We start from the raw sequence: 13343 nt of genomic DNA, 5'->3' as shown, positions 1-13343 counted from the left end.
TTGTGGGTGGGGTTGGTGGTGAGGGGGGAGGTGTTGATGGGGGTGTGGGGTTTTGTTTGGGTGGGGGGGTGTTATGTGGTAGGTGGGTGGGGGTTTTGGTGTTTTGGGGTGGTGGGGGGTTGTGTGGGGTGGGGTATTGTGTAGGGGGTGGGGGGGGGGGGTTTTGTTTTGGGTTGTTGTTGTGGGGGGGTGTTGTGGTGGTGGGTTTTGGTTGGGGTTGTGGGGGGGGGTATGGGGGTGGGGGGTGTGTGGGGTGTTTGGGTTGGTAGGTTGTTTGTTGGGGTTGGGGGTGGGTGGGTGGTTGTGGGTGGGTGTGTGGGGGTGTTTTGGGTGGTGGTGGTTGTGGGGGGGGTGTTGGTGTGGTGGGGGGGGGGGGGGGTGTGGTTGTGGGGTGTTTGTGGGGGGGTGGTTTTGGGTTGGGGTGTGGGGTTTGGTGGTGGGGTTTTGTTTTGGGTGTGTGGGGGGGGGTTGGGGGGGGGGGTGGGGGGGGGGGGGTGTGGGTTGTATTTGGGTGGGTGGGGGTGTTTTTTTGGGGTGGGGGTGGGTGGGGGGGTGGGGGTGGGGGGGGGGTTGGGGGGGTGTGTGTTGTTGGGGTGTGGGGGTGGTGGTGTTGTGGGGGTGGGGGTGGTGGGGGTGGGGGGGGGGGGGGGGTGGGGGTGGGGGGGGTGGTGGGTTGGTGTGTATGTGGTTATTGTGGGGGTGGTGGGGGGGGTGGGTTGGGGTGTGGTGGGGGGGGGTGTTTGTTGGTGGGTGTGGGGGTGGGGTGGATGGGGATGGGGGGGGGGGAGGGTGGGGGGATGGGTGGGGGTGGTTAGTGGGTGGTTGTTGGTTGTAGTGTTTGTTTTTGTGTTGGTGGGTGGGGGTGGGGGGGGGTGGGTGGGGGGGTTGTGGGGGTGGGTGGGGGGGGGGGGGGTGGTTGGTGGTGTATATGGGTGGGGGGGGGGGGGGGGGGGGTGGTTGGGGGTGGGTGGGGTGTTGGGGGGGGTATGGGGGAGTGGGGGGTTGTTTATTGGGTGGGTGTGTATGGGGTGGGGTGGGGGGGGGGTGTTTGGGGTGTTGGGATGGGGTTGGGGTATGGTTTTTAATGTTTTTTGTGTTTATTTTATTTAGTATGTTTATTTGTGTGTGTGTGTGTGTAGTTTTTGGGGGGGGTTTGTTTTGGTGGTGTTATGGGGGGGTGGGTGTATGGTTTGGGAGGGGGGGTATTGGGGGGTATGTGGGGGGGGGTGGGTGTGTGGTGGGGGTTGGGGTGGGTGTGTGTTTGTGTGTGTGTTGGGGGTTATTATTGTGGGTGGGTGTGTTGTAGATGTGGGGTGTTGGGGGTGGGGTTGGGTTGGGTGTGTAGGGGTGGTTGGGGGGTGTTTGGGGGTGTTTGGGTTGGGTTGGGGGGGGTTGGGGTGGGGGGGTGTGTTGGAGGGGGTTTGGAAGGTGTTTGTATGGGTTGGGATTTGGTTGGAGGGGGGGGGGGGGGGGGGGGGGGGGGGGGGGGTGGGTGGGGGGGATGTAGGAGGGGGTGTGTGGGTGGGGGGAATGGGGGGTGATAGTGGTGAGTTGTTGTTTTGGTGGTGTTTGGGTGGGTTGGGGGGGTTGGGGTGTTTATGGTGGGGAGTGGGGGGTGTGGGTTGTGTGTGTTTTTGTGTGTGTGTAGTGTGTTTGTTTGTGTGAGGTGGGTGTGTGGGTAGGAGATGTGTTTGTGTGTTTGTGTAGGTATGTTTGGGGTGAGGTGTGGTGGTGTTTGAGTTTTTTGATGTAGTGTGTTGGTGTGAGTGTGTGTGGGTGTTTTGTGTTTGTTGGTGTTGTATGTTATGTGTGTTTTGGTTAGTGGGGGGTTTGTTTGTTTTTGTTGTTGGGTGTGTGTGTATTTGTGTTGTGTGTTGGGTAGTGGGGATGTGGTTTGTGATGGGTTAGTGTATGTTTTATTGTGTGGTGTGATGTGGTAGATTTGTATATTGGTAAATAAATAAATAGTAGTTTTTATGTATGTGTTGAGGGGGGATATATGTGTGGGTTGGGTGTGTGGGTGGAGGGGTGTTTGTGGTTGTAATGTGTTGTGAAAGGGTTATTGAGATGGTGGTGGTTTGTATTTTAGAGTTGGGTATTGATGTTTGTGTTTTTGTTTGTGTATGTTGGTTGTTATTTTTGGTGATATTGTGTTTGTGTTGTGGTTGTGTGTATGGGTGGGTGTTGTGGGTGGTAGTGTGTTATTTGGGGTTGGGGGTTTGTTGTGTGGGGGTTGATGTGGTGATTTTGTATGTTATGTTGGTGTTTTGTGTGGTTATTTTATATATCTCTCGATAGCGTAGCTGGTAAGTTACTACGTCACTTGTCATGTGATCTCTGAGTTCGAGTCCTCGGCAGTACCGCATTTCAATTTCTGCATGTGGCCTCCATTGGGTCTCCCGATGTTGATGGCTTAGAATTAAAGTGCACTGTGGTAGTTAATATATATATATATATATATATATATATATATATATATATATATATATATATATGTGTATATATCATTGACTACTATTACACAGGACGTGCGCACCCAGATCCCTGGGTCCGCTAGCGGAGGCCATTGCTCTCTTTGTAACCTAACATTTGATATTGGACAAATATATCAAAACTAGAAACCTAACATTGTATATAGGACAAATATATCAACTATAACTTATTCAATGCAGTATAAGTTGATATGAACTTCTACAGTGAAATAAGAAACTATTTCTAAGGCACTGTTATGCTTTGAAATGCCAATTTTAGCCGGACTTAATAGGTATTATTGTATGAGGTTAGTGGACACCAGGGCTGGCGATTTTTTTTTTTTTTTTATATATAATTTTTTTTTATTTAAATCAGATTTATTTGATTTGAATAGATTTTTTTTATTGTTTTTATAGATTTTAAATATTGTGGGATTGCTATCTGATATACGATCTGATTGCTAAAGGACATTTTTAGCATATCAGTATAAGGAGCAGTGTTATATAGACTTGCCACAAGTATACAAGGAACGGTATAAGCCGTATGTGAGGACGGTATGCTCAGGTTCACTCGATTCCTCCAAGAGTTTTCTCATCTTGGTGACATTTGCTGCATTGTCTGTCACAACACTTCCAATGTGACAACCAAAATCTTGTTCAGCCTTCTTGATCGAATTTTGTACAAATTGTAGAAGATATTCAGCAGTGTGAGGTTTCCTTGATGTGTCTATTGTGTCAACTAAATAAATCTGACAAGTGGATGTTGTTAGAGTGACACATATTATGGGCTCATTATGGATGTTAGACCACCCATCAATTGAAAGACATAGTTTCATTATTCAGGTCATCTGCACACTTTTTATATTCCTTTTCATACACAAGATCCAAGTACTTATCAGCAATATCTTTTCTGGATGGAGGAATATAACCTGGCCTCAGGTTCTGAACCATCTTGAGAAACTGAGGATGCTGAACAAGACGAAATGGTGAATTTGTAGCAAATATAATTCTTGCAACTTCTTTGTCGAGATTTTCCTTTTGAGAGGCTGAAGTTTTTATGATAAATCTGTCCAGAGATGTTGATGACTTTCTTTTAGATGAAAATTATTTAGAAAAAGTGGCGCCTGTGGAGGAGTCTGATAGTGACCTTTTTAATGGTGGAGTCAGGTTTGCAGATAATTCAAGTGGAGCCGATGTTGAAGGGATTGAAGCTGTTGATATAGATTCTGAAATGGAAACAGAAAATATTAGCATATTGCATTTATAAATTAATCAATAAATGAATGAATACAGTGTGATTTAGGCTACTTTTGAGTACAGTAGTTATTTTTTTAGATAATGATCATATTCACACAAGCCACTAAATTATTTGGAAATAATTAATAGGATATGAAATAGGTGGGCTTGGAATTCAGCCCACACAGGATTCAGTCCACTTTTAAATTCACTAAAAATAATGGGTTAGTTGGGTTAGGTTAGGCTAAATCCCTTTGGACTGAATCCCATGTGGGCTGAATTCCAATGGAACCTATGAAATATATTACACAATGTTGAATGAAATGAATAACAATCATCTAGGCACCAACGTTGAGTGGATACAGTATATTATAGTAATATAGTCATTACCTAAATTTAGAAGTAATGAAATTGAAGTATAATCTCTTTAGGCCTTCACATTTTTATTGCACATACTCTCCATTGTTCACCAAATTTATATAGTTGCGTATGAAAAGGGAGAAATGCACACAATACAAGTAAAATTATTTACCTGGGTCATCAATTTCTTCTGTATGCTGTGGCTGACCTTGGCATTTATCTCTGTGAAATTCTAATTTTGACACAATGACCTGTAGTTCCTGACTGCAGTCTTTGCATTTAGCTTGGTACCCTTTGCCAGAAGTTGTTGATAGTTTTTCAAAATAATTCCAGACAGGATATTTTTTTCTGCCTGAAGGAACCACTCTGCCAGGTCCAGAAGACATCCTTCCTGGTTGATTCCAAAGCAGCAACTGACTCAGTGAGAAGCTGCTTACCTAGAACAAGTTTCAACAAGAATCTTGTTGAAAAATGTTGTGGGCTGCACAGTGATATATACTACATGTAGGCTTATACCGTTCCTTGTATACTTGTGGTAAGTCTATATAACACTGCTCCTTATATTGATATGCTAAAAATGTCCTTTAGCAATCAGATCGCATATCAGATAGCAATCCCACAATATTTAAAATCTACAAAAAAAATCTATTTAAATCAAATAAATCTGATTTAAATAAAAAAAAATAGATTTTTTATATTTTTTAAAAAGATAAAAAAAAAAAAATCGCCAACCCTGGTGTCCACTAACCTCATACAATAATACCTGTTAAGTCCTGCTGAAATTGGCATTTCAAAGCATAACAGTGCCTTAAAGATAGTTTCTTATTTCACTATAAAAGTTCATATTAACTTATACTGCATTGAATAAGTCAATAGTTGATATATTTGTCCTATATACAATGTTAGGTTTCTAGTTTTGATATATTTGTCCAATATCAAATGTTAGGCTACAAAGAAAGCAATGGCCTCCGCTAGCGGACCCAGGGATCTGGGTGCGCACGTCCTGTGTAATAGTAGTCCTTGGTGTGTGTGTGTGTGTGTGTGTGTGTGTGTGTAATATATATATATATATATATATATATATATATATATACACGCACGCACGCACGCACACACACACACACACACACACACACACACATATATATATATACATATATATATATGTGTGTGTCTGTGTGTGTGTGTTGTGTATGTTAAAGATAGATTGAAATTTTTTAGAACCTATGCCAAGGGATTCGAACCCTGACCTGTGCATGCATAATCACGATGTCAAGACGCTAGCGACTGAGCTACGTGTGATGGTTGAAAAGGACTGTACAAGTCCCCGACCACGCTTCACGTAACATCAGAAGACCAAGTCTCATTTTCATCCAATCACCGTATTAGGCGAGCCCTCCGAGAAGTTGTGTATGTTAAAGACAGATTGAACATTTTTAGAAGCTCTGCAGTACGGCCAATGACTCGAACCCTGGCTAACGCGTGACAAGTGATAGGGACTTAACCGATTGCTTCATCAAGAGAGATATAAGTTGAGCGCAAATTTTCTTATATGTGTGCTCGGTCAAGTCCCTACCACTTGTCACGCGCTAGCCAAGGTTCGAGTTCTTGGCCGGACTGCGTTTCAATTTCTGCATGTTGACCTCCATCGGGTCTCCCGATGTTGATGGCTTATAATTAAAGTGCATTGTTGTTGATAAAAATGTATCGCTATTCACTGGGACCCATTCAGTGCTGTAAAAATACTTTCCCGCGTTCGTATACTTACCAATTGTACTACCATAGTGGAGATGGGTTGAACGCAAAATTTCGTGTATGTGTATGTAACTCGAGCATACAAATATATAAGAAAAGTTGCGCTCAACTTATATCTCTCTTGATGGAGCAATCGGTTAAGTCCCTAGCACTTGTCACGAGCTAGTCTGGGTTCGAGTCCTTGGCCGTACTGCGTTTCAATTTCTGCATGTTGACCTCCATCGGATCTCCCGATGTTGATGGCTCAGAAGCAAAGTGCATTGTGGTTGATAAAAATGTATCGTTATTCACTTGGACCCATTCAGTGTTGTACAAATATTATATATATATATATATATATATATATATACATATATATATACATATATATATATATACATATATATATATGGGTATATATATATATATACATATATATATATATTTTTTTTTTTTGTCTTTTTTTTTTAATCAGAGTTGACAAATTTGAGTAAACTGGCGTAGGAAAACTCAGAATGACGACGAGGCTCCGTCATTCCCTTACGGTTCGGCTGTATGTCATTCTCTCTGACTAAGGCATACAGCCGAAACATAAAGGAATAAAGTACCCCCGCCGTCATTCTGAGTTTTTCTACGCCAAATTTCTTGTTCTGAAAATTTTAATCTTAATTTTTCCATCAATAATTGATTGCAGTATTACTTGAGGCTAACACATTTATAGAACGTTCTAATCGAGATGGTTTGAGATATTTCTAAAAGCAACTTTTAAACTAGTTTCTTTTGTTACCTGATTATGTGTAAACGTCTCGAAACGATGTACTACATTGAGTAATTTTCTTCAGAAACTCATCTGCAATGTGTTCGAACTTCCTATAAGATGTACTCTCACTCAAAACATTCTTTGTATACGAGTAACACTTGGTCACAAGGTTCTACAGTACCGTTTAAGAAACCATAAACAAAAGTCTTTGATTCCTCCATTTTCGAAATGGCCCCTAAGAAAGGCAGAAACGTCCATGGTTTCACGAAGTGTAGTCACCCCGCATTCAGGACGAGCCCAAAACGACCCCAAATATCCCACACAATGCCACTTGTCCCATACAACACCACATGCAAACCATCAAAATGCCGTAAAAACCCTTTCATAATCATCACCCAGTGCGCAAGCTGAATTATGGAGCGGGAGCTCAGTGCGCATGCGCAGTAACCCGTCCCGACCTGGCATTTGCCCTCCCGAAACCAGACGTCAGTTTTGGCGCCAATAAAGTAACGGCCGCAGACTCTTCAGAGACGTTTTCGTCTTCGAAAGACCCAAAGCCAGAGACTCCTAATCCTTCTTCTTCGTGCATAACGGCCCCTTTCCGAAGACTATAGTCTCATCTCGAGGTGACGAGCAAATCTCTCTCTCTCTCTCTTCTCCACTCTCTCTCTCTCTTTGTAAGACCCAAACTAGAGATTCCTAAACTTCGTGCATAACAGTCCTTTTTCGAAGACTATATTCTCAAATCTGGGGGAGACTACCGACTCTCTCTCTCTCTCTCTTTCCCTCTCTTTCTCGAAACGTCACAATGGGACAAATGTCACTTCACACGCGGACCTCCGGACGGCTGTTCCCGGGCGTGACGCGTCGTGTTTGTTCTTCGAGGGGACACTTGTATTTTCGCGCTCAAAATGGTCACACACACACGGGAAATAACGACGGGTGACGGCTCAAGCTCTGCCATCCTTCATCGACTTCACCAGATTTCATAGTGAAATATTACACAGTCACACACGCGCGCGCGCACACACACACACACACACATACATGCACACACGCACACACACACATACACATACACAAACACACACACACATACTCACACACACACACACACACACATAAACACACACAAACACACACACACATACACAAACACACACACACATCCTTACACACACACACACCCTTACACAAACACACACACACATACACAAACACACACACACATCCTTACACACACACACACCCTTACACAAACACACACGACATAGTGCCGAGCAGCCTCTACATTAGACATCCCTCATGGCGTAGGTGGCAACATCTTTTTTCTCGTAATACACCTCCTTCGACTGAAATCTCATACAGAGTCATTTAATCCATGTATGTGTATTTGTATGTATATATATATATATATATATATATATATATATATATATATGTGTGTGTGTGTGTGTGTGTGTGTGTGTGTGTGTGTGTGTATACGCACATACACACACATATATATAAGCGCGTTGGCCATAATAAAACATATGAAGCGTGCCAACAGGCCTGACTGTTGTCCTGTTCTTGGACCTATTCTGCCAAGCCTGGCGAAAACCAAAACAAAGACTATAATGTAAGCCACCGGATTGAAGTGTTAGATGATCATCTTTGACGAATTTCTTTTTTATTCCAGCTGGCGCCGGGCGATTCTATTCGGCTGGAGAGGACCCCTTGACCGTGTTTTGTAACGTTAGGATTTAATTCTGTATGTCGTCAGGCGATTTTATTCAGTTGAGGGAAACCTCATTCCACATCGAATTGTTGAGGTACTCGTAGATAAAGCCCTTCAGTAATGCGGTCCACTAGCGCCAGGCGATTTTATTCAACAAAGCGAGTGGGTCCCCCCCGGTTGCGTGGGGTCATGAGGCTAGATAATAAAACCGGCGGGCGCTGTTTCGGGCAAAAACTAAGCAAAGCGTACCCCCTCCCCCCCTTTTTTTCTCGTCTGGCATCTTAATCATAACCTGTCAATGAATGGACTCTGGCGACCTTCTTCTTCTGGTTTCCGGAAGAGGACTTTTATTCAGCCAAAATGAGGCCCGTCCACATCTCTACCTCCCACTTCGGCGACGCCCTCCCCCCCTCTCCCCCAGGAACGACTTAAAAGACAATGATCGAGTTTGCCTGAGAGACACTATCCTCCCCACTACCCAAGCTATCCCCCAACCCCCTATTTCAAAAGCGGACTTCTCCTCTTCCCACGCCCTTGCCCCCTCCCCCCCTTCCCTTTCTCCTTCAGGGGAAAACAGTTGCTTCCCCCTAACGTCTGTTCTTTGTTTCTTGCAGTCTCCCGGCCGTGCCCCGGCGTGTTTGGCTTACGGTACTGGTGGTGCCGGCCTCCACCTTTCCCCCAAAGAGCACCTGGAACAACTAACCGCATCGGCAGAAGTCCTCCGCCTCATCCTAGCATGTCTGAGAAAGAGAGAAAAGTTTCTCTTTCTCTCTCTTCCCCTCCTCTCTCTCTCTTTCCGATAAATACAAATTATTTTTCTGGATACTTATAGTATCAAAACTAAAAAATAAGTTTGAATGAATACTCAAACATGCACACAAACAAATGAATATATTAATGAATAAATGAATAAATATATATATATATATATGTATATATATATATATATATATATATGTGTATATATATATATATATATATATATATATATATATATATATATGTATATATATATTCCAGTAATCAACGCAAACTAGTCAGTACACGAATAAATAAAAAACACAATTAGATAAATTTATGTATCAGACATTACGGAGATATATGAAGAATGGACCAACAACCACAACAACAGTTGTAGTCCCTACTGGACCATCCATACCAACAATCACAACTACCACTCCTAACATAACCACAACCACTACTACCACCACAATTACCACCACCACCACCACCATCATCATCACAATCCTAAAACCATCATCACAACCACCACAACCGATGTCACTACCATTACCCCCACCACCACCACCACCATCACACACCCAAGACGACCATCATCACAATCACTACAACCACTGACACTACCATCACAACCGCCACCACCAGCACCAGCACCAACCCTACCACCAACACCACTGCCCTCGCCACTACTACCTCCACCACCACCATCATCACTCTTTTATCTGATCGAAAAAGTGGTGATCGGTGTGCGGAGAAAAAGATAACCGTGAAATGGAATTGGTTGGAAGCCACGCGATATTTTCGAACCCAACCCCACCCCCACAAAAATAGTGAGAGAGAGAAAGGAGACAGAGAGAAAGAGAGAGAGAGAGAGAGAGAGAGAGAGAGAGAGAGAGAGAGAGAGAGAGAGAGAGAGAGAGAGAGAGAGAGAGAGAGGTGTGTGTGTGTGTGTGTGTGTGTGTGTGTCTGTGTGTGTGTGTGTGAATGCGCGCGCGCGCGTGTGTATTTACCTTGTATCTTACGGGAGGGGGAGCTACGCTCGTGGTGTCCCGTCTCTGTATCTCGTCATGTCTAATTTGTGTGTGTGTGTGTGTGTGTGTGTGTGTGTGTGTGTGTGTGTGTGTGTGTGTGTGTGTGTGTGAGAGAGAGAGAGAGAGAGAGAGAGAGAGAGAGAGAGAGAGAGAGAGAGAGAGAGATAGAGAGTCAAAATGCAGACTTTCGTTGGGCAAAAGGGAAAAGACGAAAACGACTGCCCACAGAACGGGACCCTATTAGTATAGTCCTGTACCGAGTAAAACTTTTCACAACCTCAATGAACCAGATTTAAGCTGCCAAATTTTCCTTTAAAAACTAATACCCCATTGTAGATCACAAAGGAAATATTTCATGATTTTGAAGAATCAATTCAAAATTTCTAAACATTCCTTGAAAACTAATAACCCCTTAAAACGTCCTACAAACATTTCACAATTGTGATTAATATCCTCTCACAATGTTACACAAGAAGTATTTCCCAATTCTAATACTGGTTAAAGTGTACAAATATCCCTCGGAAATCAACATTCCCTTTAATGTAGTGCATGCGAAATATTTCCTAATTGTAATGAACCTCTTTCAAAGTTTTCAAATACTCCCTTTGAAAAAATAATATCCCTCTCAAAGGTCGCCCACATCACCCACCCACCCCACCCACCCACACATATACCTAAACATCAAAATCACCTCGTACATTCACACACATCACACAACATCACACACATTCACACACAACATCACACACAACATCACACACAACATCACACACAACATCACACACAACATTCACACACAACATCACACAACATTCACACACATTCACACAACATCACTTCAACCAACACCACTACCACGTATACCACCACCACTTCCAACACCACTACCACCACCACCACCTCCTCCTCCCCCTCATTTGTGCCGCCCTCCTACTCTCCTCAAACCTCTCCTTGACCACCTGTATGACTTCACCTCTTGGGCGTAATATTGTCCTCAAGGATAGAGGCGCTGGTTATCCCCCAACGCAATACTAAATCCTCCCACTCCTCCTCCCCCTTTCCCACTACCCCTCTTCCTCCTCCTCCTCCTTCTCCTCCTCCTCCACCGGTGGCACCAAAGGCAAAAGCCCGGGCACAGCGCCGTCGTCCGGGCTAAACAGGAGGAGTGGAGCTGGACGCGGCACGAAATGAGTGACGCCAGAGCCGGGGTCGGCGACGGAGTCCCCGGTACCCGGTATTTGCAATGTCTGGGGCCAGAAAAATCCTAATTAGGAACGAGAACTTGAACAATACTCGGGACGCCGCCCTCAAAGGAGATGAGACCATTCAAGTCTTTAATTTCCAGGCACTTAACATCAAAAAGACACTCATGTGAGACCCCCATGAAACCCCCTCCCCTCCCCTCCCCCCACCACTCCCCCTACCACTACCACTTCCTACACCCTGTCCTCGAGTTCCTCTCTCTCTCTCTATCTCTCTCTTTCCTCCTCTCTCTCTCTTTACCTGTCTCCCTCTCCATCCGTACTCTACAAGTCCTTCAGACGACGCCTCCCTGGTCGTCCTCGCTTCATCACCCTCTTGAGTCGTCCTCGAGGCTGTCCTCTCGACTCTCCACCCCCCCCCCATCCTCACCTGTCTATTTGTTTCGCCTGTCCCGGCCCTCCTGTCTACCTGTCCACCCGTCCCGTCACCGTCGGTCTACACGTTATCGTCAGTCCACTGGAAGGGGCGTTGGGTCGAGGGGATTTTTTTTTTTTTTTTTTTGGGGGGGGGGAGCAATGTTGGGGGGGGGGGAGGGGTTCAATTACTAAGCTCCCACACCGCACAGATGACCAAAATTTTCCTTCTGTCGCTTTTGTGGTTTTATTTCTTGCTCATGAGCGAGATTACCGTTCTCTCTCTCTCTCTCTCTTTCTACCATTCTCTCTTAGGTCCCTTTTCCAAATTAATCCTTTCCAGACTTCCTTTTCGGAAAGTGAAAAGGTCTCATGTCCGAATACGTTGGTTCCATTTCTTTTGTCTTTTGACCGTAACAATCTTTTTTTTTTATCAAATTTTATATTTTCCCATCATGCTCATTTCGAAAAGGACGGGCCTTCCTTCTCTTCTAAAAAAATCCAGGCATTGCCAGAGCCCTATTCCACTTATGCTTAGAGCGAAGTCACTATACATTATGAAATAAATCACTAGTTGCAGTGAGGTTTTTCAATGAATCAAATTCAGCAGTTGCAGAGACTCGAACTAGGGACCTCAGTCTCCCACCATCTTGCCTAGAGTGGAACCAGCTACGTGCCAATCGCGGTCCGCTTTCATATCTTGCCCACTCCCCCAACAGAACCAGTGGGCAAGGTACTATCTGATCGAGACATTCGCTTTGCTCCTGTAACTATTAAGGAATAAACCCCGAACTCCCACTCTCAGAGACGGTTCTTTCTCAAGGAGAGCTCTCTTAAGCTGAGAAACGAATGTAGTGTGATTGTCTTACTACGAACTCGACCGTTACCAGGTAGGACTCGATCCGCCGCCACTCCTTGCGCCAAGTAGCTACGCTCTCAACCGCTCGGCCAACGGCACATATGACCTCAATCGATGATCCGTTAGTGTATTACGCCCATTCTGATTTCAATACTCTCTCGTCTTGGTCTTGAAGACTCTCAGACCTGCAACAGGTCTCTCAAGGAGAGACTAGAAGTTGCATCTCTCGACCACTTCGACAAGACCACAACGGTCTCAACCGATTTCAGAGGTTCCTGGCAAACTTTACATATTATATTCTGGCCAACATCCCAAAATAGTTTTGTTCCAGCGAATTACCGGCGATGTTTGGACACCGAGGGCAAGTATAATTCACCGGTAGCGATTGGGATCGAGCACGAGGCCTTCCTGATTACGAAGCGAGACCCAAACCCACCTCGCCGCAGCGAAACGCCTCGCCATTTCAAACTGGAATACCAACGACACGTTACCTTACGCGTGAACCAGCTTCTGGGGAATCGAACCGGAGTCTCGACTCACGAGTCGAGGCCGCAACCCACCGTCCCACAGCGCAGTGGTCCAGCTGTTCATCTCGTCCTCGAATGACATTTTCGTGTCTCCGTCCGCCGCGCGAAATGGTTTCTGCGCTTCGTCGATCATTCAACAATTTCTCAAAGGTCTGTCGTATTGTGAGACACACTAGCGTCGCATGTCCGCCCGCTTGCTGCCATTGTATTATCAGAAAACCAACTTATCTTGTCACTTAAGCCTTTATCCGTGTCGTTTTCGAGTTTCGCGAGAATCGTCGAGAGACAAAA

This window comes from Oratosquilla oratoria, chromosome 41, assembly GCF_046742065.1.
Source record: "Oratosquilla oratoria isolate Oo_2021 chromosome 41, ASM4674206v1, whole genome shotgun sequence".
In the NCBI taxonomy this organism is placed as follows: Eukaryota; Metazoa; Arthropoda; class Malacostraca; order Stomatopoda; family Squillidae; genus Oratosquilla; species Oratosquilla oratoria.
This window is presented reverse-complemented; position numbering follows the sequence as displayed.